Here is a 25,442-nt window from a genome sequence, read left to right as displayed (position 1 = left end):
GAAGAAAATAATTTTTTTAAAAACAAAGTCTTATGCTAGAGAGAAATAAATCACAGGACTGGGACGGTAACCATGACCGTAAGGTGAAAGCTTAATGGAATCTTTGGACGTCTGGTTCACACTAAAAGCAAGAAAGCAGCAAATGAATCCTCCAGTTCCCTCCAGGCCATTTGGAACACACTTGCCTGTCTGATTGTCTGTCCCCATGGCAGTGGCAGTCTTGAAAAAAGAAGAGCTTGTGTTTGAGCCATAATTCACGCAATGTTTTCTCTTATTACAAGGAAAAAGGGGAGATTCAGAGGCAATGTAAACAGAAATCTCTATGGTATGGGCATTTTTGTAATCGTGCCCCTCTTAGCATTAAAAGGGCACCAACTCCAATATAAGCTTATATAACATAATTAAGTCAAGTCTAAATTCAAAACTTTTCTAGAAAAATGACTCGTTCACTGCCATTCAAAGCCAAATCATAACTATTATTACAATGATCTTTTCAAGCTCACTTAAAACACGAGCAACTCCTGAGCAGAGATAGCCACTGACTTAGTGCTGTCTTATACCATCCAACAAAACATAGTTAGCTCCTCTCTAGGCATAAGAATTGCCTCGCTGTTAGGAGCACAGCCAAGAGCTCAGAATCATAGCAGGCAACAGAGGATAAAAAAAATACTTTATGCTGTAAATTGGCATAAAGTTTATTATTATTACTGAGGAATTATAGAAATGTGTTCTGATACAAAAGTTCCTTCACAGTACATTCTGTTGTGCCAAAAGAAGTATTTCTTTTTCTCCTGAAAAAAAAAACCAAACCACCAAACCCAAAACACCAAACCAAAACCAAACAAACGAAAAAAACAAATAAAAAAAGAACATGTAGTGGAAAATTAGTTCCAGTGATGTTACTTCTAAGGAGGTTAAGAACTTAAACGTCTGAAGTAAATAGGGCTAACAAAAAATATAAACTTTGCATGTCCATGTGCAACATACCTCTGCAGTAAGCAGATACTTACATCTATTTGCAGACTTTTCACGAAGTATCAAATGCAAGAAAAAACCCAGATTTACTACCAAAAACGAGTCCAAAAATTGAATGACATTCAAAAGTATTACAACTTCATGCGACTCACTTAGCCTTTATTATATTTACAGTTATGAAAACAGCCCGACAGAAAGGAAGGAGAGCAGGGATGAAAAAGCAGTAAATCTGTAACAGTAATTGAGTAATCTATAACTGGTTGAATAAACAGGAAAAGAAAACAAAGAGCAGCTTGAACTGAAAGGGGGAGCTTAACCTTTGATACACTAATAAATCTAACAAATGCTTAAAGCTCAAGCAAACGTATGTTACCTCCACTAGCAACAAACCTTCAAATCTTTTTCAAGAACTGCTATAAAAGGATGCTCCTACAGATGTTTTTCTCCCATGACCAGTAAGAAAAGTTCAATTAAGGGCTCTCAAATAGAGCAAAATCTGGATCTGCCCTTCTGGCCGTTATCTCCTGGTCATGAAAGCAGGTATAACACCACAGCCTGTTCAAAGCCTGCAGATGAAACACCTAGCTCTGCTCATGGCTTTTTCAGCTGCTATTCTGAACATCAATAGAGGTAAGAATTGTCAATTTATTTGAGCTTTGCTGCTGCTGCTTTTCTCTCCTGTTCAAAATCATGTTTTAGAAGTAACACTGGAGGCAGGCACGGGATGGATTTAAAGGTTGGGAAAGGTAAAGAAAAAGAAAAGCAGAGCCACTCAGTATCACAGCGGCCAGGAAAGAGGCTAATACGCACCCTTCCCTTTTTCCTCACATACACACATGCCTCAAATATAGGTACGTGGGTGTAGGTGTGGGTAGGTGATAGACAAAATAATGCAGGACAGAGGCTAGAAAGCTCTGCAGTAACAACAGGGAAGACAAAGTTTACTCTCTCTTCCGTTTACCTGCTACAGAAGGTTGGGTTCAACTGCGACAGTCCCATTTCCCAGCTGATGATACAGATACAGGAAGAATAATTGAGCCAAGCACAGCGATGCAACTTTGGAAAGCACGGCAGCTCATTTCTGGTTTTCATGCAGGTGTTTGGAACAGAACAAGCTTTCTCCCTTGCAGAAAGCTCTTCAGCCACCAGGAGCCTTCTCTCAGCAATTATGTCCTTTAACTACCTATAGTTTGGCAATACTTCAAAATGTTTTGTGCGTTTGCATAACCAAGAAATAAGAGGGTTTAGGAAACTGGAGAACAGACATGACATAAAGCATTGGAAGGGAACAGGAAGCAGGAAAGTTTCCTGTCCTGAGCAAGAAGCATAAATATATACACACACATAGATACTAATGTGACACATGAAGAATGGACAGAGTTCCTACACAGACAACTGTGTCATCAAACAAGGCACCCTAGTTCATTACAGGAAAGAAAATGAAAAGATAAAAAAGTTCAGGCTAAGAAATTGTACTGAAACAAACGTTTTCTTTACTAGAGACACATTTTGACAGTTAATATCCTGAAAGCTGGAATGCAATAAAGAGGTTTCTCCCAAAGTACGAACAACGTAGCTTTAGTTCCCCAAACAGAAGCACTGACCATCTTGGGCTAACACTCCTTGCAAAACTAAGAAGAAATGCTTTGAGTACCTACCTGCCACCAGATTCTCCTGCTTATCTGTCACAGGTTCTTCCTCAACACTTACTCCCCTCCCTGCACCCTCCTCAGAAAGCAAAGTGGGAAACCCTCTTACCTTCAGGCACAGGGTCGCATTTACTACCTCCTCAAATGTCAGCGCTGCTGCTAGAGCCCAAGCCTGATCTCTTATGCACTGTGTGAGGGGAGATGGGTGGTACGAAGCACAGCCAGAAGCCCTGTCCCAGCCCCCTTCACAGCATAAGTCCAACCAGCAGTTTTCATAGCCACCTTCGCTGCCGCTGACAGCAGAAGCTCCCTCCCCTGTCTCCTACTTTAACTCCCTCATTGGTTGGCAATTCAGAGCCCCAAATGAATGCTGTTAGTTCCTCCCCAAACTCATCCCCATCTACATACAAGAGCCATCATTAGCCTTCTTCCCCTGCACACTCAAAATCCCCTAGATCCACTTCTTACTGCATTCTTGCAACAGGCAAGGAGATATTTCTTCAAAGCAAGCTGGCTCCCTGCATGATGGTGGTAACACCGAAGCTATTTTGGATGCAGAGTGCAGTTGACTTGGAACACAACTTGATTGATCTGATTGTTTCATTCAATCAGAGAGCTGGAAAAGCCTCTGCTCCTTCTGAAAAAGGGTACAGGACTTCAGCATTAACTATGAAGTAGGAAAAAATTCTTTAGGAAAGGAGAAGCATACTTCTTACCAATCTTTATAGCAATTAGAATCAGCAGCAGCAGTCAGCTCTGGGGAACAGAGAAACTTTCCTATACAACTATGCTGACGAACAGTTTGCTGTAGCTACTCCGCTCCTGCATTCATCCCCTCATCCTTTTCAACTTTCACTATCACAAGTTTACACACAGTATTTTTTACTGCTGAGTTTTTAACATATTAACATACGGTTCAGTGCCAGAAGCTTATTGACTTACAAGAAGTTCAGCTGAACAAGATTTCTTAAATTCTTTCTCTGTTCCTGTAAGCAAAATGCATCTTGGCACTGTGCAGTTATTTAGGTATTTAGTCTATTTAGGTACTGCAAAATTGTTTTAATGTTTTCCATGATAAATGAAAGTGATATATAATATTCAAGGAATACACAGAATACACAGCAAGGACTCTTCTATATTAAACACTAAACACATTGACTTTTACAAGTTATTACAAACAATAAGTGGGGTTTTTTCCAAACAAAATTTTAAATCAAAATCAGATGAAAGACAAAGTCAAAAAAGCCTTACAGTCTGCATGAAACAACAACATTCCTCATTTAAAGTAATCTCAATAACCTCATTTAGCTTGTAGGCCCCAGTCATCAACTTAAAATAAAATATGGAACAGCTCCTATACCCAGAAATGCACCACTGAAATTTCAGCAGTTCATTCCCATGGATAGATTTACAGGTCTTTATAGACACTCATCTTTGAGCCAGAAATGGGATGGAAAAAAAAGCTTTTGTACCTTGGACTAGAAGAATTACATACTTTCTCTGAAAACAGGAAACAGAAATTAATTCTTCTTACAGGCCTATGTTTGAGTTCCGGCAATTAATGTACTGCCCTGTGCCTGAATTCTGCCTTCCCCCAAAGAGCAATGACTTAAATGTTGCTGCAGATATATAATTATTGGTAAATATTTTTCCTCACAGCAGGTGTTAGAACAAGATCAATGACACAAGCAAGGAAATGCTGTGCAAATTCCAACATTTGCATCCTTAGTCTTGCAAAATAAGTGTCACTTTACATCAACAAACACTTCCAGAATTGCCATTTACACCAACCAGAACAGTCCTGTGGGTCAAAGTTTTATCTGTGTATAGCAAACAAAATTATAGTTAGTATGACACTCCCCAGTAAGATAATACAAGTATTACTCGGAAGCCATTCTGCTGATCATCTAAACAAGGAGAAGGAAGAACAGCTCAAATTGATTACACTACTTTTCTGCTTACCTCCAAGATAACACAGGTGTTTCTTCTCCATCAAAATCAAGTGACTTTCTTTCAATAGCATATGTAGGTAGGAGAGACGGAGTGTGTGTGTGCATGGCAGGCTCACTGTTGTTCCCTTCCGCTACTGGTGACATCAGTAAGCCTACCTATTTATAATCCCACCACCTGACTAAACAGCCTACAGAGTACATCTAGAGATTTGTATAGCCATTAATCCTGACATATCTACTTCAGCCAATTCAAAAGAGAGTATTAAGTAGCTTTGTTATGTCTTCTGCGGCTTTTTACCATAAAAAGAACCCAATCCTGTTTTCCACGCCCCTTTTATTTTTGCAAGACAAATTTAATGGGAAGTTTTAAAATAAGGACTCTTCCTTCCCTCCATGCTTTTCAGCTTTCCCTATTTCTCTGTAAGATACCCAACTAACCGGTTCAGGTGAGCAAATTGTAGTGAAATACTTAGGCAGCAGAGGCAAATACCCATTTACACCCAGTTAATTTGATCATCAGCATTACCTACAAAATTATTGAAGCTTAACATCTTGATGAAGCAATTTCACAAACAAAAGGACAATATTTATGTTATCTGGAAAACAAAACCCAACTTACTTTGCAGTGTTTGAAGTGTTTGTCTCCCTGCCCACAGCAGGGGGGTTGGAACTAGATGATCTTTGAGGTCCCTTCCAACCCTAACCATTCTATGATTCTAAGTCACTGGCAATTAAAAACAGAAGCTGCTTAAAAGCAACTGTCAATTCAGTTACCTCTTCCAAAGTCAAACCTAACACATGCAGCCATGTGAGGACTGCTTACAATGAAGTCTGCCCAGGGAGCAGGAAGGAATGCAGTCGTCAAACTTTTGGTCAAGCGCTATCATCAACAGCAACATCCTGGAGGTTCCTATCATTGGCAAACGTTGGTTCTAGACCTGTATCAGGCCACGTAGTGTTTTGAAGTGGCTTGTGTACCACTTCAGTGAGAGGATAATATCTGCGTGAGTGATGTGTGCTAAGTGAACAACATTACTGATGATTCCTTATCTAGCCTCTCGTACCTGAGAAGTCCTGTCACCAGCATCCATCCCCCATTGTGTCAGACAAAACAGAACTCTAAGTCAGTTTTACTTAACGTATACGATTGAACAAAACAATCAGATCAATCAAGTTGTGTTCCAAATCAACTGCACTCTGCAACCAAACTTCAAGAGTTAACAATACAAAGAATAGAAATCCTTGAAGCAATTTCAATTGCTTGAAAAGCTGGGGACAGCGATCATGCAGACACAGCCAGACTTGCAGGACTAGATGACCAGTAGTAAAAGTTTCAGTGCAGACAGGGTATCAATGTTGTCTAAAATACTAACACATTCCCTATGGCTAGTAGACAATGTCCTACAGAGGACAAAACATCTGGGAATTCCACTTGGAGGCATTAATTACTGTCCGGGTCTAAGGGCTGTAGCTAGAAATATTCAGTTAATATTCACAGTAACAATATATCCGGTTTTTTTAGTCCTACGGGTATCTAGCGGTACTAAATTGTACATACTGTTTATCTGCTTAGCAATTCCCTTCTTATGGTTTTCACATATTAAGCAGTAAATTTATCACTGTTAAATCATGTGGTTTTCATTCAGGTAGTCACCAATGGAATTTAATATTATCAACCATGATAAGCAAGTGCCCAACATTTCAGACAACCTGAAAGGGAAGGTTTCCATTTCTACAAGTACGTACCTGGCTATTTCCCCCCGCGTCTCACAGAGGTTACTTTTACTTTTTTCCCTACCACTATCACTCAGCATAGGCTACTAGTATTTTTTCCTAGAACACATGTGAAAGGTAAAATGTTGAGAATTTTAAAAGATGGGGTGGGAGGAGAGGTTAGACAGGGCATTAGGGGGGGGAAAAAAAACATCTAAGGGAATGGAATTAAAATATTTTGTTAGAATTTCTTTAGGATTAGAATTTAAAAATGCTTCTCATTTTTCCATAAAGCATCTACTTAAATTACTCACCCTGGCATTGCTGTATTAGCAAACATTCCCTAAAAAGGAAGCATGAACTGACTAGTATCAGCAGCAAAAGGGAATGCATGTGAATGGATCATAAACATGGAATTTATTTTATTTCTTGTATGTATGCTTTAAAAGAAGTAAACAAGCTAATTTTGCTAAATACAATGACACTATAGTGCTAAACACAAAACACTTTCTAAGGAGGTCCCTGTCCACATTTTTAGTACAGATGTTTCATGCTCTTTAATCCATAGAATTGTTTCCAAGACCAAAAGGATATGAAGACTTGCATGTACTAGTGAGGGCACTAAAACAAAAGCTTCCCAATATTCATTTTTAGATCTTTAATACCTTCAGATTCACTTGTCTGTGATTACCCAGACCATTGAGTATGTCTGCATTGGTGGAAAAACAAAGAAAAAACTCCAAAAGCCCAACAGCCTGTCAGAACTCAACTGTTGTGTATCAATTATCTGCATATCAGAATTATTATCTGTTCTTTTAAAATCCCCAATAGGGACATATCTGTGAAGTTGGGAGCTCTTTGAACCTATTGTCTCTATTGTTATGAACAAAAGACTGTTTCTTAAAACTATCTGATATTTCATCTAACCCTGAAATAGTAATGATTATTTTTTTAAAATAACATCCATGAGAAACTAAAGTCTGAAAGCAGCAAGAATACCAGGAAACCTGGATTACTAGGCTAAAAATAGGCATTCTTCCAGATTAAATTCCTGCTTTATTAAATACTCTATTTCTTCAGTTGCTTTGTACCTACTGAGATGACATCTCATCTGTGATGAATCAACACAGTCAAGTCTCCAGGGAAAGGTAAATAGTTTTGTTCTATCAAAAAGAACTGGAGAAGAAAGCATAGACACGAGGCTTCCAAATGGCTTGGAAGCAGACCAAGAACTTGTTTTTCTTATGCAAGTCACACATCAACAAGGAAATTTGCTTATAGATTGTATAATCACTCAACATTAAGGGGAACTTAATTATTTTTCCATTATTTAACATTTGGTTTAAGGATTTTATGCAGCATCATTAGACAATTCTGTTGCATGTTCTCTTTTCACTTACTTGGAACAGTTAGAACACAACAAATTGGTACATGTACAAATGGTAAACGTAAGAGCACGAGAGCTGAGAGACCACGTCATTATATGAAAGCCATTATCACACCTTTCACCATCCCTGTCAATCCTCTCTGAACCTTCTCCAGTTCTACTATATCCTTTAGGAGATGACAGAGACCAGAACTGTGCACTGTATTGTCATTATAGATTTATACAGTGGCATAATCATGTTTTCTCTTTTCTTCTCTATTCCTTTACTAGTACAGATGGCAAACTAATTTGTATTAAATTTATCCAAAGAGAATTTAATCTCATTTTATAAACCAGTTATTTTTGTAAAATCCTTCTGCAAGTCTTCAGAGTCACATCTCCTCTTCATTACCCTTATACTTCATTACTTACTGTGACCAAACTGCCACCTCACTATTCAGCTGCTTTTCTAAATTATTAACATGTTGAACCAGGAGTTCCAGCACAGATCCCTGTGGAACTCCAAGGTGGCCTCCCTTCACCTTCATAGTAGGCCACTTCCCACACCTCTGTTCTTATTTTGGGATGAATTATTTAGCCATGCAAGGTCTGCTATCTTATGCCATGTTTAGTTTTCCTAAACAGCTTTAGGTTAGAGACTAGCAGAAGCCTTTTGAAAGCCCAGAAGGATCGGGCCAGCTGGCTTTTCCTAATCTGTTTTATCAGCACAGCACTTAGATTCTTTTTATATTTGTACAGCATTAAAACATTTACACTTTATGTATACTGCTATATCGAAGAGTTCCTCATTTTATTCTAACTGTGTTTGTTGCATCACAGTCTGCAGAGAAATAGATTTTGTTCCTAAGTCCAGCCACCAAATTTATAGTTTGTCTTGAATACTAAGGTAGTACTTAAGAGCCCTGACCAAAGCTGTCCTAGTTGCTGCGCAAAGTCAGGACAAAAAGAGAGTGCCTACTCAGAAAACTTTTGGGGACAAAAGGACAAGCCCATATTTTGGGCTGCCCGTCCACAGCATGACTTCCCTTAAACTGCTGAGTGACCCTGCCACCTCTCTATCTCAATTACAACCTTTTATCCTTATTGTCACTTCATAGCTCACTCCTCTCTCTACTCAGCATAAAAGGTAATATGCAAACATTAGCACGTTTTATGACCTTACTAAGTCACATTTCACCCCAGCTGCTAAGGATCCGCCTCACTATGCCACAGTTGCCTTAGTGTTTTCTTCTGTGCCAATTCTCTTCTCTGGAGCAATTTTTGTCACTTTTTCCATGGGACCACCACCTTCCCACCTAAGGCTCTACCCGCATTATGCCTACAAACACCTGACAATCAAGAATCCATAATATTTTGTGGTAAGTGTGTGGAAATACATTACAACTTCCCTCCTTTTTAAGGTCAAAGAGAACCATAAATCAAGGGACTTAGGAAACTTTGTATGGATTAAGCTCTATAGAGGAACACAAGGGTTAAGGTAAAAGGAGCAGTAAAACCCCCAGCATCTGATGAGAGCAAAAGGCTTCAATTCATGCTCACTATTCAGAGAAAAAGAATACTAATAGATGTTATCCAGGAGTTTTTAGTTACTTAAAACCAAAAAGAACCGTAAATTGCAAGACAATCCTCAGCTTCTGAGTTTTGGTGATTCAGACATATTTGAGAGAATGTGACACTGAAATTGAGGGGTCATTAATTGTCCAGAAATTACTATTTTGGAAAGTCAGCATCTCTTCCTCCCTGAATATTGAAGTTACAATATAGAAACTGTAAACTAAACAAAATACATTATTTAAGGGGTGGCACATTACTACAGTGGTGGCACTGCCATGGCACTAGTGGTTGCCACAACTAAAAATATAAGAAATGAGACAATTGGGGGATTTTTTCCCCCCCCTAATATTTTTCATGTCGACTTGATATGGCTAGGTAACAGATGGTGTATTATGTTTCTCCTGCTTTGACACAATTTAAAAACAAGCTACAGATGGCTATATATGAAATCCTCATTAACACACTTATATTTTCACAGTTTAGTATAGCAATAATGAAACTTTCAGGTCTGGAATTTCCTGTTGGTTAATTAGTGGTTAGGTTAATAGCCTGAGGAAGTGCACAACCCAAGAAGTTTCCTTATTGTTTAATCATATAATTACTATATTCATATTTCTGGGAAAGCTCTCAAGACAGATTTAATGTCGCAGTAAAGCTACCTTTATAACCCTCCCTCTGTTTGTGAAATAACTGTATCACTTTATTTCGCAGAGTGTGTAGGCAGGAAAGGCATGAACAGGCCTAATTCAGCTGCCTCTGGGAAGTTTCAGCTTGTTTTTATTTTAGAGATACCAGTTTACACTTACAGAATTCTTCAAATACACATTACATCAAACACTCTACAGAAAAGCTAGGATCAACAACTCTTGGTCTGTTGCTACAATGTTATCATAAGATCATTGGTTAATGCTTAAATAATTCTTTTTTTTTTTTTTTTAAATATCCTTTTTTCTTAATCCCAGTTTATAATTCTCCACAAAAGCTTGAAATACAACATATGCTTAGCAGCACACTAAGATATCATGAAATCTGGGATCTAGAAAGAGAAAAAAAATAACCACTTGTATACACATTATTTCCATAAATGAAGCTGCTGCTGCAACACGAACAGGCAGAACACTAGCTGTAAGTTAAACAATGTGATTAAAATAGCAGTGAAGGATGTGGTATTCACAGCTAAAAGTCCACACAGTAGTTACTAAGTGATGACACTCCGCCTTCATTACTGTGTTTCTTACGCTACAAGATTAAAGGTGCAGTGCCTGGCCATACCCACACCCCAGCCATGCCTTCACTGGGTGGTACAGGCGTATCCCCAGATAACCGATACCTGCGCTTGCTGCCATGGCACAAGAAAACTGGTAGCTTGGCAGAACCAGCTCCCAAAATGTCACCGAATGCTGATGTTGGGGTTTTTTTCTTTTTCTTTTTTTTTTTTTGTGTAACTAACTGCCATCACAAAAATCTACACTGAGCGAATGCAGCACACCTGTACCAGCAGTACCATACCAAGTAACCAGGCAAAGACCAACGGCAACAGCCGTACCGCTTTTTGAAGTGCTAGAGGTTCGAAAGAGGATAGCTATTGCCAAGCCATCGTGAAGGAACATCATGTGGAAAACCTGACTTGGGACTGAAGTTACATAGTTAAAGAGACAGTATGCAACTATTTAAAAGTTGTAATGCTAAAAATATCTTTTAAACTGTCAAACTCACTTTATGACAGAGAACCACAGGGAAAGAGAACTTGGATTTTCTAACAAACATTATTATTTAACAAATACACTATTATTATGACTATTCTGCAAGATTCTGGAGCACTCCCATTTCTTCACAATTTATTTAGACAACATTAAGGAAAACTGAAACAGTATTATCTTCCTCAACCAGCGGAAGCGGGAGCCACACACAACAAAGACTTTCCGGAACGCTAAATGTCACTATGGGATTCGACAATCACGTGTACCCAAAACCAAACAACTGAAAAAAACCCGCAGTGTTTTTAGAGATCTGAGAATTACAGCTCCAAACACAGTTATTGTGCTTCCTTAAATCACTCTCAGAGGCCTAGAAAGTTAATCAAAAAATGACAGACCAAATAAAGCTCCCACAGTGATTTCCTTCTAGAAAATCCCACAGTTTAATTCAGAATCTTACAGATCCAGTTTCACATACAAGTTTTCACAATCATATCCATTCCTTGACAGAATAGCCTGTACTTCAACAGATCTTTTTATGGCACTGTTGCTGTAAGGAATTTAGATGTAGCTTTAATAAAAAGTTGAGTAAGTTTCTTTTTCTGAATGTTTACACGTAGTATAATGCTGTTTTTAAAAACCTGTACCTCTGGTCAAGTTTAGTAACACTCACTCTTCTCCTCCCCAGACGAAAAAATTAAAAATAATTGCAATGTTTCAATGATAAACAGTTTGTGAAGCAAGGACACCTTGTGTTTGCTTCATCCAGCACTCACTCAATTCTTCAGAACTGCGTATCTGGTGGTGGTGTCTTAATCTTTTGAGTACCTGTCCTTATCAGACGATAAATTAGAAAGAAAAAAAAAGAAGAAAACAAAATAGAAAAAACAAAAGCAAACATTATACTACAGTTATAAACTTTGCCATGCAAGTTTCAGGTGCTTCCTCAAACTGAAGTAAACATGAGACATTGCAAAAACTAAACAGTTAATTGCAGTGGGATCAGTAGTAAAATTTGTAATGAAAAGCCCTCTCCTTTTAACACTGACATCAAATAATTCAGATCAGAGTTTGTTTTACAGGAGTTGAAACCGATTTACAGGAGGACCTTCATTCCAAAGGGGTAAGAAGTCGTCTGGGGAGCAAAAGCTCATGGTTGCAAAGACGGCACATGAGAAGGAACATGCCTCAGGTTCCCTGCTACCCACACGACAGGAATGAGGAACAAAAACAGTGTTCCTTCTTACTTAATATGCACACACACAAGCTCCTTAATTCAGATAAACATGTATCTTTGGAATCAGTATCACGGACAACTAAACTGGGAGTGTACCATACCAGCTTCTGGAAGGGGCAGTCATGCTTGGGGATTCTCTGTAGCATTCAAAAGATGAAAGCTCAAATCAACAAAGTTGAAAAAAAGAGAAGAAAACATGCTTTCCGAAATACAGACTTCATTCTAGATATAGCAGAGACAATACGGTACCATTAACGAAACAGTTTAAAATATCTCCAAGATCAAACATAAAGGTTAGCACCCTGAAAGTGCTATTGGTGCCATTATGATTTAAAATTTAAAAGGCTCAAGTTTGGTTTTGTGTGCTTCAAACCATAATTCTACAGTAATATTCAGAAGAAGTGCAAGTGCTCCAGTCATACTAGATCTCTATTACACACGTTACAATACTGGGGAATTTATCTTTTTATTTTATTTTTAGAAAATCTACAGTATAATCCTAGAAAAATGCTCCTCCCATGAGCTATTATGTGGGGGGTGGGGGAATTATTTTACACTGACAAAAGTTGACAGAGCTCATGCTTCATCTTCCACCGTTCTAATATTTTGCTGGAACACCCACTTGAATGTAGAACCCCTCCTTGCACTACCCCAACAGTAGCTCATAGGCTCTTTGAAATTGCTACTAGATAAACCAGATAGTCTAGAAACTGGGTACAACACCCTATATTGCATGGGTGTACAGCTCATCACACAGTGCAATACCACTTGTGCAGCCTGTCTCCTCTGTGCAATAGTACAAAACAGATGCTTAACAAAAATTTGTACGTTAAAACATCCCAAGTTTCACAGAGTAGGACTGTCAGCTTGATTTTCTACCTACTCAGAAAAAAAATCTAAAGAGAGGTGATACAACTATTTGAACACTTGTATTTGTATGGAGTACAAATATTGATATCCTAGAAAATGAAAAAACTTGCAAAGAACAAAATGAATGAAAGCAGGAGGAAAGAAGAAATGCCAACAGCATAGTTTAATGAAGCTGAGTTCTGCTAGACAAAAAAAAAAAAAAAAGAAAGACAAAGGAGAAGAAAAAGGAAAATATTTACTTATGTAGTGAGAAGCCTCATAGAATGTTTGGTCTGCTTACCTGATATCATCTACTAAACATAGGCAAACACTACAGTCCTGTAATCCTTCAGCCCTGTAAACTTTGCAAGCCTTCAACAGAAAAGCAAACAGTTATGGTAGGTGGCTATTTCCAGCATTTTTTTTTCCTACCAAACATCAAACAGTCCAAGTTAGCCACAGCATCTCCCAGAACTGAAGGACCAGCATGTATTAACATGAGGTTTTTGTTTGGGTTTTTCTTTTGTTTTCCCCTCCCCTTGTGGACTGTTTGTAGAAACCAAAAAAGCATGTTTTCATCAAGGTTCCTAAAGATAGAAAGTTTTATAAATGAGCTTATGTGACAATGTTTTAAATTTTATTTTAAAGAAAGATATAAACAAAAGTACCTAGTTAAAAGATATGGAAGGTCATACGGCTCAGTCACAAATTTCACTTTCACAGAAGCAAGCACAGATTTTCTTTCCCAATGAAATAAAGTGCCATTACAGGCACTAACAGGCTTTTAGTCACAGTGCTGAAGTCTTACCACAACTTGAATCACATGCTATACAAGTTTTTAAAATTTATTTTCTTAAAATAAAACTGCAGCCTTTTTGTGATCTCGGGTATGAAGTGAGAAATTTTAACAGCTAAAAGGGAAGGACCCAAGCCAGGACCTGTGATACACAGGAACGTACATGCAGGTGTACATTTCAATATTCTGTTTTAAGAAAGAGTAATCAGAATTTTCCATGCTTACATTTGAGTCACTTGAAAATCATCCACTTAAAAAACTAGATGTACAGTACAACGAAGTTCTTTACATTGCAATTTGTAGCAGCCTGAAGAGATTCCGCAGTAACTGCCTTAAATCACAGACTCTAATTTACACATCCCCCATAGTGCAGAAGCCTGATGTGTGGTAGGAAGAGCAAACAAGTTTCCTAAAATAAAGACAACTAATCAAAAACTTTGTTGCTTTCCTTCACATCCACTTCTACCTTTGGCTCTTACTACCTGGAAATCTAGGCTTCCAAAATGATGTATTTAACTGCAAGTATTAAACTACTCAAAACAGTTTTATGAAAATAAAGTACAATCTTTTAACTGTTTCTTTTCAAGCCTTTAGTTCATCATTTTGCTTAGATATACACTGTATTTATATTAAACACAATTTTAAAAAATGCCACACTTCTCGTCAAAGAATGGAAATCCTTCTGCCAACACTGGAAGAAGAAAACTCTGCATTTGTCATTCTCACTATTTAAGACTTTCCAACTCCACATAAGAAAATAATACAACCTACAGGTATGGACTGTAGTATCAGATATTTCTACTGCTGGCTTTAGGATTCTGCAAGAACTCAGACCCCACATTCACACACTTCTACTTACAGTTTACAAGCAGTATATGTGGATTCAGAAAAAGAAACATTTGCTTTCCAGAAAAGGCCAAGCATAATTTCTATAATTAGGACACAAAAGTAAATGTAAGCACCTGCTTATCAGAGAAAGCCTATACACATTAAATATACAGCTTAATACTTACCATGCTCTCACATTTTATTTTTCTGTTACAGAAAAATACAAAGCCCTCAATGAAGATGCCAAACCCCAGAGGTGTCTGAATAACACGTGCCAAGGCTTTACTAGCCCAGACTCGATTTGTCCCCTTAGTCACTCGTCCTGCCTCCGCACAGCGCGAGTAGCTGTGGGGCAGGCAGCAAGTGCTCCGTGAAAGCAAGGAAACCGAGGCAGCGCGCTCAGGCCAACAGCAGAGCAACGTAAGCATGGAAAATTCATTTCATTAAAATAATTACTTCTGTAGCAAGAAAATACTGAAAGCACATTCAAAGTACTACAATCAAAACAGTTACAAAATTAAAAGCACCAATTTTACACACTCAAAAGTGTAGCAAAACACTCTCCTTGGACTGGCGGAGGGCAGGTGAGGTTGTGGTATACTGGGAACAGGTGGTGGGCTGTGGTGGTAAGCCCAGGGAACTGCTGCTGAAGCTCCTGCACTGAACGATGCTGTTAGTGCCGCCACCTAGGCGGAAGGGGCAAAAGAGTCTGTTCTGTTCTTGCCAGAATGGCAGGAAGAACATACAGGTAGGTGAAAATCTGCCTTCATCCAGAGATGTTAGTAAGACTAAACTGTCTGTGAGGTTCTGCTCTCCGAGGCAGGGGAAGCGCTGAAAAGTTTCTTCCTATATGCTTGCTGGCGGTGAAATATCCTCACCACTCTATTACTTCCTCTACATGAAACCCACAGTCTTAAACCTGCAGGTACTTAACCCCACCAAGATTTGAGCGACTCTTTACAATGGTACAAGGCTAAAGCACAACATAGCCCTCAAAGCATAATGCTGCTTTTAAGAACAAAGTCTAACATCCTTCAATTAAAGTCAACAAAAATGCACGTCTTGAACGCAAACTAATATCAGCCATCTCCATAAGAAATGCTGTGTCTACCTAAACAATCTGTTTTTAAAACGAAACCATCTTCCTAGAAAACTGACTACCTGGAAATAAACTATATGCATACGTAGCATTGCTGGAACAGATGAGACCAATTAACATGCTCCTTCAAGTTCCTGCTGTGAACTGACACATTTTTTTTCTCTCCAACTCCAATGGGATCTTTCCTTTTCAATGACCAAACCAGCCATTGCTTAATGATTTGATGTGGTAGGTGAAGGAACTGGTATTGCTCAGAAATCCTCTTTCTGGTTCTCCCTCTAAGCAGGTTTCAGCAGGGACAACTAATGCTGCCTCACAGAAGTCAGGCAAAGAAAAGTGCTGTACTGTCCTGGTTAGACCAGGCCTGCAGCCAGGAATACAGACATTTTAGAAGTCCACAAGTAATCTTCCCTCTGGGGATGAGGGAACAGAAACTGGTTAGTTTAAGAGAAGCCGTGGAGAAAAAAAAAAAAAAAAAAGCCACAGGGTGGCACTGCAGGTAGGCTGTATTTTGAAACTACTTGCCGCCTTACTCTTTTCCAGGCAAATCAGAGCATATCCAATCCCATCTGCGTAACACAGGAGACTGGTTCATTAGTTTTCCTTCAAGCATTGCATTGTCCAGCAACAAATACCGCTAGAATATTAATCATATCTTAAAAGAGGTACTCTACTGCAGAGATACCAGGTTATTTTATAAATTCATTAAATTCTATTTAAGAGTATTGAAGACGACATCTTCATAAAGCATGTGCATTTTCATGCAAAAGCTAGAGAATTTTCTTCGTACCATGACTTTTTATCAATGTTAAGTAAATGAAATCTCTAAAGAGTTCTCTCTTCCTCTGAAAGGAAGGACAGTATTAACTTCTGAGAAAGTGAATGAAAGTCTGTGAAAAAGTCTTCATACTACATTCAACACTATCACATCCTTTTAAGACATTTTCTTTCTCATGTATAAAAGAATCATACATCATTTCATCCAAAAGAGAAGACAGTACAGCAATATTTCAAAGCTAGACTTAGGAGTCTATTTCATCTGCTTTGTTGGCTTCTTCTCCCCTAAATTTCAAATCCCTGGCATTTGAGTTAAAGGCCAAAACATTTGCAAGAAAAGCTATTCCTGTTCATTTAGTGAAGCAACTGATTTTCAAAGGACATTTGGAGGTCATCCAGGATTGCAACAGCTCCTTTCTACTCTATAAAACAAAAGGTTCCTTCAAGGTATAAACCTGGTATTTCAGTACATTCTAAAATAACAGATAATATATGACTATACATGACCATTTTAGTCACCTCAAGTCCTAGATCATTTTAAGTTTTCAGTTTGAAAGTATGATCAGCAACAGTCTTCCTTATCAATGTTTCTAGTAATAAATGAAAATAAGCAAAAAGTTGTATTTTAGTTCAGTTGCATCATGTTATAAACTAGAACACCAATTCATCTGCTGTCAGTTTTCTTACCCCAGAGGGGAAGAATTCTAAATATGGAAAATTTTATTCCCTAGACAGAAGTTCAAGAGTGGATTGCTAATTGTTTCAAGTGCCAAGTAACTATAACCCATTCCTTCTGCTTCAGGATTGCTCCCTGTATTTCTTAAACTGTTTGCATATGGAGATTAGTTTGCTACTAGATAGCATAACAGCGTAATATATGGGCAAAGAAATACACCAATGTAGCCGTGACTTTAACACTGGATAAGGCAGATGATTATGAAACAGTATTGATTTCCAAAGCTATACAAATTTTATTTGCGCGTATTATTTCTCTATTTTGCTGACTCTTATACTAAACCACTCTACATTCTAATAAACTATTTCAGAACACGTGCCTGACAAATACTAAATTACCAAGTTAGTGACCTAGTAAAATAAATTTATTTTGGTACCAAAAACTCAGTGCCTGGAGTCAGTATTTCTTAAAAATCACATATTTAATAGAAAAATATTTAAGACCCCCCAAAAAATCTCCCAAACACCCCACCAACCAATAACAACACACAAAGGAAAGTACTTATTACTGTAAATATTTAGCTATTATTATTTCCTCTGCTCAGGTTTGGAGAAAAAGCGCTTCTGCTGAAGTGTTTGCCTGTAGACACTGAGTAACTATACTTACAACACTTCATACAATAACTTGCCAATTCATCAATTACGTAAACTATAATACTGTTTACATATAACACACCAAGGTCATGTGCTGATGTAACTAATGAAAGTGAGCTCCATTAATTCGAAATATAATCAACTATTTAAGTTAAAAATAGACATGCTAGATACAATCTAATAGTGCTTCAAAATAGCTTTTCTGTCCACTCCTATTGCCACCTGTACCATTATCAACAGAAAGCTAATAGAACTGTACAGCTTTGGGAAGCAGGCACTTGGCTCATCAAGGCCACGCTCTTAAAAGTATGGCCTCTGAGAAAGCTGTGTATAATGAGATATATGGAGGAAGTAACTAGCATGTCTTCTATTGGAGTTGTTTTCTTCTGCTTTTTAATTTCCTTCCTTAAGGCAGAGAAGTGTTCAGAGTTAACTTGTACATATTTTGCACAGGTTTGGAATAACGCCTCAGGATGGCACCAGGAACCTTATGCAATTAAATTGCAAATTTTGCTAATCGTATTGCTAAAAATCAAATTGCTAATCATATTTTCAAAACTAACCAATGCATTAAGCTTCCATAGTTAGTCATTAGTAACTTGAACAGCACTTGCCCTGTGATATGGCATTACAGAACTTTTCAATTCTAGATGAGGTTACACACACACTCCAAGAAAAAAAATAAAATCAAATACTAAAATTTTAACTTATAAAAATCAAATACCAAAGAAAGTATTCTGCCAATCCTAGTCCTGTCTCACCCACTGCAGAACAAAAATAAATAAATAAATATCCGTGTTTTCACACCTCAGGTAACTGAGAACTTCATATCTATTTATTTATGCAGCTAAGAAGTTCCCTTTGTTTTTCAAATATCCAAGAACAGAAGTATTTGTCCAAGAATGTAAAGAACAGAAATTAAACGGCTGCATAGCTTTTGTCACTGCAACGCAAAACATTCATGTTCAATTCTTAATAAGTGCAGCATCACACCTTTTCCACTCTTCCTCAAAAGTGCAATCAATACGTAGCCCAAATTTCTATGCAACCCACAGGAATTTAGATATAAGAAAAATTTTAAAAAGCAAAACGTGCCCTCCCACACAACTATTCCTAGCCAGCGCTGTGAGACACACTCTTACATTCCCAAGGAAAGCTAACAGCACAAGGAGCATGGCCACACGCTCCCTTGAGGCCATGCACAACGGAACTATTGGACAAAGGACAAGTTCTGGTCCCCATCACTTGCACATACACATAGATCATGGGAACTCATCTTCTTGGGGTCACTTGGCTACACAGCTGTGCATGGTTGTCATTTGTTTTTAGATCATAAATGTCTTCCTTTAAACAAACAACCAATTACTGGAAGATCAAAAAAAAAAAAAAAATCCAGAAAAGAAAAATATCTGTATTGCTAGCAGTACGGTATGCTTGACAGCATAAACTAAAAACATATGCAAAGCTCCTATTTCAGTGAACAGCACAAGAGTATCTAACAAGTACAAATTCTGCCAAATTAAAAACTGAACAGTTTAAACAGGTGACTATTATCATCAGATCACTCCCAGGCATCCACAGACTAAGCTGCAGAAGCCCCATCACACTATGACAATCTTGTCTCTGTCTTTTACTGACATATCACTAAAACCTATGCTGACTTTCTGCATTTTTCTAGAGGAAGTGTATCATCTACTTAAGAGAGATTAATAATAGCTATCAAGATTATGTAGTGGATCAAAAAGGTATTTCCACTCCCGGATTTCTACTCAGTTTTAAAACGTAGCCTGCACACATGAAGATTTCTTTAACAATTTCAGTAGAACTGGGGAGTGAATGCGCATGGAAAACCAGATGTAATCATGTAACTGCAGCTACCACAATACATAAGTGGTTTTGTGTTGAAAGTGCTGGGACAGCCACAAATTAAATTTGTTAGACAAAGTTGGTCTAGTATTGACTCAGACATACAGATAGGAATCAGAAAAAAATAGGCTATGGCTTTGTCACTTCAGATATGTACAGAGGACCAAACAAGCTGTGACTTACTGCTAGGAGATACCAGAATTCGCCTGCCAAATCAGGGATTACAGTAGGTAGACAAAGGAAACAGACTGCGTGATTCTGGATGCCTTCACCCTGCTCCTCTTCATAAGGTCCACCAACCTTTCATCATCTTCTACATCTAAGGACCAGCCATTGGATACCCAACATCACTGGATCCCACTGTTAATCACGGCATGAATTCCTAGGCCACACCTTCTAACTACTCACCAACAGCCTGGCTCAGTCTGTTTTCTAAACAAAAAAGAAAATTAACATGGCTAAATAATAGTTGTTCATAAAACGCCTTGCACCACTGCACTATGTCTGTGTGTGCAGTCACATGGTTTCTCAAGCTCACTGTTGTTTTTAGACTCATAATTGTATTTTCTGCATTTTTGCTGATGTGAAACAACAGGGTTGAATGGGGGATACATCTGCGACAGTAATGCTGCAGACTACGTGAAACATTTTTTTAGGCTGTAAGTTTATGTATGATCCAGCAGCCTTTAAAAATACTCTATATCATTAGCTTTCAGGAGTCAAAGGTGGCTAATAAGGATACCAGGTGGCTGTCAAAAGCAAAGAATCATAACAGTGACATAAGCTTCTGAGAAAATTGCAAGACAACTTTTACGGCTAGGCCGAGCTATCATTTCTCTATCTTTTTACTGGTCTTTTTTAGCCCCAATTACATGCCTGTACAACTTTATCTCAACAGGTGCTAAGTGATGCAGCTAAGTGACTGGTGAAGGAAAAGATAGAATCATTTAGGTTAGAAGAAACCTTAAGATCATTTAGTCCAACCATAAACATAACACTGCCAAGTCCTCACCTTGGTCATTGGAGGGGTGAAACTACCTCTTCCACTCTTGTTCATATCTTTTTTTTTTTTTTTTTTTTAAGAAAAAAATCATCCCCATTTGCTCATAGTGGAAGTCCCAGACTTCCACACTTATGTGAGGGGGCTGGAAGTGAACAAGAACACAAACTGAAACTAGAAAGGACAATCACTCTGCTCTTCCTGAGCTTATGTGAAGCTCCACACACCACGGCCAGTGACAGCTGTCACCACAGAGTCCTGAAGAATGTGTATATTGAGTGTACTCGTTTCTGTACTCGGAATTCAAGACACTTAGCTTTCTTTAGAAGCTGTGTTTAGGAAAGTGTGTGATCAGAATTAATTTAACATTCGGCAGATTATTTCTACTGTTGGCATCTACCAACAGTGATAACACATGCAACATTGTTATCTGAAAATATGCAGAACTTGTAAGACTAAGCTCTAGAAAACAAAGGAAAATGCCTGAACTCAAACAGTGTCAGTAAGTATACATATACAAGTATGCTTAAGCATATGTAAATCAACAGAACAAGTCAAATAAGGAAACAGTGATTCTAGTAGTATTTAAAGTTAGATCCTATCACCTGCAAAACACCCTCTTGCTTGTATGTCACAAACGAATACAGATGGATGAATGGATAGCTTAATTTCATCAGCACAATTAAACACAATTCTATATATTCACCAATACTACGGCTTGGTATTGTTATGTCTGGTCTTCTAACTAGAATTTAAGATTAGTCTGAGTTAGTAGCAGGAAAGCCCAGTCTCAAGATGTACAGTAGGACTTACGATATTAGCCTGAAGTTTTTTTGGCTTTTTAAAACATGTAAGTACATTGTAAAAATCAAGAGTAGAAACTGAAACAAGCTGGCTGTTTGCCAAGACAGAGCAGATCCTTTCCTACATTTTGGAAAAGGAACATACAAGCTTAGTTGCCAAAGGATGCAGTTATAGGCCTTGCTGCCCCATCCTGTTTTATCATGTAGCTCTTTCTGAAAAAAATCTGGATATTTTATAGCCAATTTCCAATCTGAAACTCCCACTTATGGAAGCTCAAGGGATGTAAATCATCTCCTTCCTTTCTTGGCATCCTCTGCCTTCAAATGTGACACTGTTACGTTCAAATCAGATCAAATTAGCACATCTAGATATTTAAAGTGACATTAAGCAGACAACATTGCAATCAGCCCTTTCAGTTCTTTGATACGCCAGTTTGATCCCTCACCAGTCTTCTTTATTTCCAACAAAATTATAATAATGTAATACAATATAAACAAACAAAACAGGTCTCAGAACTATCACTGTTATTTCACTGGAGTTGCTGTATGTGATTAAGCTTAAAAGCAAATTGAATGATCTCTTATACTCACTACTGTTTCAGTATTGCACTAATTGCAGCAAGAATCCTTACACCAGCAGACCAATTTAAAATAAAAGTCGGGGTATATCAGCTGGGACTATGAAATGCCATGTTATAATTCAAATAAATATTCTACTTAAAAAGTCCTTAGCCAAAGTAGATCAGATAGATAGAAATTGGCTCAGGCCAGGTTAGAGTTCCTTCCAGCAAATTCACTTGAACTTTTTCTGATGACAAAGCCAACATTTAACAATAGGAACCAATGGTATCCCTGACTGTTGTAGTTTAAAGCCTTCCATGAAGCACCAGAGACGCCGCTGTGAAACATATGCTCCTTATGAGTTTTTTTTATCTTTTCATTTCTTTTTATTACTGAGGATCTTTGCATAGCAAAACAGAAGCTTGACTAGTGAAAGAATTAATCAGAATTTATCAGCTCCTTGTACTTGATTACTACTTTATTTAATTCCCAGGACATCAGTTATTTTTCTGTTAATTGTAAGGCCAAAGAGGATCTCATGGAAGCAATAAGCAGTAGGAACTAAATAAACAGAAGACCGGATCTTTAATGCAAATGTGTTTCCTGGAGGAAAGGAGTAAATCAGTGCAGATAATGTAGTACAGAAGCAGGAAAAAAAAGTTTTAAAAAAATAAAAGTCACATGTTCTAAAACAATCTGTTCAAAAGATTTTTCACTGGAACATAAGTAGCTCTTCAAAACTAGTGCCCTGCTGAGGAATTTACATACTTGCCAAAGGTTTCTTTTCAAGGTTTAAGTTACTAATCAAAAGCAACAGCTATTTGCTTTGTATATGAAAAGTTATGATACTTGCTCAAAGATCTGAAAAACAAGCAATCACAATCATTTCAAAGGTGCAATACAGTCTGCACAGTGAGAACTGTCTGTGAGAGTGCATAACTGAGACAAGAACTCCAGCACACATCCCCCTTCATTAGAAGTTTTAAGAAAAATAACACTGGCAGTATAACTAAGAGGCCTTCAGAGTACTGGACCAGTTCAAATAATACTTCATGCTTTTCAAATCCACCAGTTACAAGGTCACATCAGGGTAATTTCATGGCATGTCTCCCGATAACCGTGCTTGTGGCCTGTTAAAGAACACCATGCGTTTCTATGAACGGCTAGAATTTAAAATTTATCTTTAGTGACCACTGGGCGTGACTACTTAAAAGTTATATGCATTTTCCAGAATCATTGGTCTACCCTAAATCATTACCTACCCTTATTGGATGAACCGCTGCTACAGACACTAAGACATCTGATACCTGACAAATATGTTTTCAGATAAATTAGTTTCTGGCCCCAGAAAATGTCCTCCATCCATAGGAAGTATATGTATCTCTACATGTAATATGATGTCCTCCCAAGTTCATCCAACATAACTCTATCTGTACTACAGAACTCATTGCGTTTCAACAAAAAGACTTCACTCTCGATTAATTCCTACAACTGTTTAGTACAGACATGAAACAAATTCAAGATTTTGAGACTTCCTCCTCCTATTCTACCCCTGTGAAAAAGCAGAAAGCAGATTAGTGAGGCCCTATTTCTTTAGAAACGCATCTGCTAATTGATATTGGCATACAGTTACATTCCAGTTTTAAAGTTAGTTTTTCAGCATTTATGTTAAAAAATAACAGAAAGTGGTCCAATAGATATTCCCTGAGAGCATCTCACCTCAGTACTTTTGACTGAATAGTTTTCTAGTGTACACAAATAATGTGACAACTGAAGCGTGATTTAGAAAACAGCTCAAACTCCAGGAGCGTAGCTTGTTTAGCCTAATACAACCAGTTCTCTCAACTGCAAAAATTTGTAAGAGTAATGAGTAATGTTCCAAAATAACAGCACTATTTAGCCCTTTAAAGAAGTTGTATTTCAAATGTGCTACCATCTGAACAAGAAGACTGAAATGTCTTTTGGAACACTGTATTACTGACATATTTTTCCTTAGGTATTACAAAGACTTGTTACATAAACCTAAACAGCTCCCGCAACATCCTTCTCTCACTGAACTTCAGGAAAATGTAGATAAGCTATGGTAAATAATGGAAAAGTTATTCTGAATATTAAACTTCATGAAAACTATAAATTTGAAAGACTAATTTATAATTCAGTATAAATTAAAATCAATATTAAAACAATATTAAGTTTATGCTGTAAAGCCTTCAAGAGTGAAGATTCTTTCGAGAGTGAAGCATATCTGCTTTCCCTTGCAGTTCTGCATAACTGACTCGCCATTGCCGCCTGCTCACTTTCTTATCAGACTCTTTGTTCCTCTACTGTGCAGGCACCAGCAGAATGAACTGGTTTCAAATCTGGTTCATGGTCAAGAGTCTTACTGCACGGAGGCTAACTCTGCACTTGTGTACCAAAACTAAGAGGCTGACAACTCTCTATTAACCAGCGCAAACTGCTATGCTAAAAATCACTCTACCAAAATGGCTCTGGTTTTGAGGACTTATCCCCAAAACTTTTCTATAAAAACACATGTAGTATTACAGGAGCATCAATTTAACCTTTATCCATATACTTACTGTTGTTCCACATTCAGCTACTTCTGCCTAAGAGAAATTTAATTATATTTCTTAAATAACCATCGAGGCTATGCTACAGCGTACTACAGATCTACTGGGTTGGACTAGGTGATTTTCAAAGGTCCCTTCCAACCCAAACAATTCTATGATCTCTTTGAAGAGAAAAATAAACTGGTGGAAACCAAAAGCAGAAAAGTAATTTGATATAGTTCCTTCCTAAAGAGCAAAAGCGTTCTTGGATATAATGCTTAGAACCATTAAAAATATTAAATTAATTTTAAAAACAAAATTAAAGGCAACACCATTCTAGTCAGCACAGAGGAACAATAGAACAGTACACTGAGTGAAACAGAGACAGAGAAGTGCTTTAAAGGACCTTATGAGAAAAAACAAAAACCAGTTTAGCCTATCAAACAACAATTTAAAGGGGCTATAAGTGAACTCTTAAAAACCCCAACAAACCAGTTAGGAGAAGGAAAGGTCAGACATCAGCAAGGGCAGAAAGCCACCTGGCCATTTCCAGATGACATGACTAAGTGGACACAACCTGAACTGGCGTTTAACCGGCACTAGGGAAACAATCCACATCCCCCTCACTAAACCACCTTTGGCTTGAATATAGGAAAGGGGTTTTCTATTTGTATAATCTAAGGAACCATAAAGAGATAAAAATAACCACAGTCTGTTTGTCCTATTGAATAGGGGATTAAAATAACTGGCAACGTTTTAAGTCATGAACTAGAGGTGGATTCACCAGGTCACAATTGGAAAAGGAGAACTGCCAGTCCTTG

The 25,442-nt window shown here is 37.8% G+C and overlaps 1 protein-coding gene across 9 annotated transcripts in view; it reads right to left on the bottom strand.

Moving 5' to 3' along the window:
- Positions 1–25,442, bottom strand: part of COBLL1 (cordon-bleu WH2 repeat protein like 1) — an 86,759-nt gene that overhangs the window by 47,313 nt on the left and 14,004 nt on the right. Inside the window, exon 1 of one of the 9 annotated variants that reach the window (XM_075756804.1) lies at positions 2,734–2,753. The exons of the other annotated variants lie outside the window; for them this stretch is intronic. The gene's annotated coding sequence lies outside the window, so the exon portion shown is untranslated. Of the gene's footprint in view, positions 1–2,733; positions 2,754–25,442 lie in introns of those variants that run through there. 9 annotated transcript variants of the gene reach the window in all.

This window comes from Balearica regulorum, chromosome 6, assembly GCF_011004875.1.
Source record: "Balearica regulorum gibbericeps isolate bBalReg1 chromosome 6, bBalReg1.pri, whole genome shotgun sequence".
In the NCBI taxonomy this organism is placed as follows: Eukaryota; Metazoa; Chordata; class Aves; order Gruiformes; family Gruidae; genus Balearica; species Balearica regulorum.
This window is presented reverse-complemented; position numbering and strand designations above follow the sequence as displayed.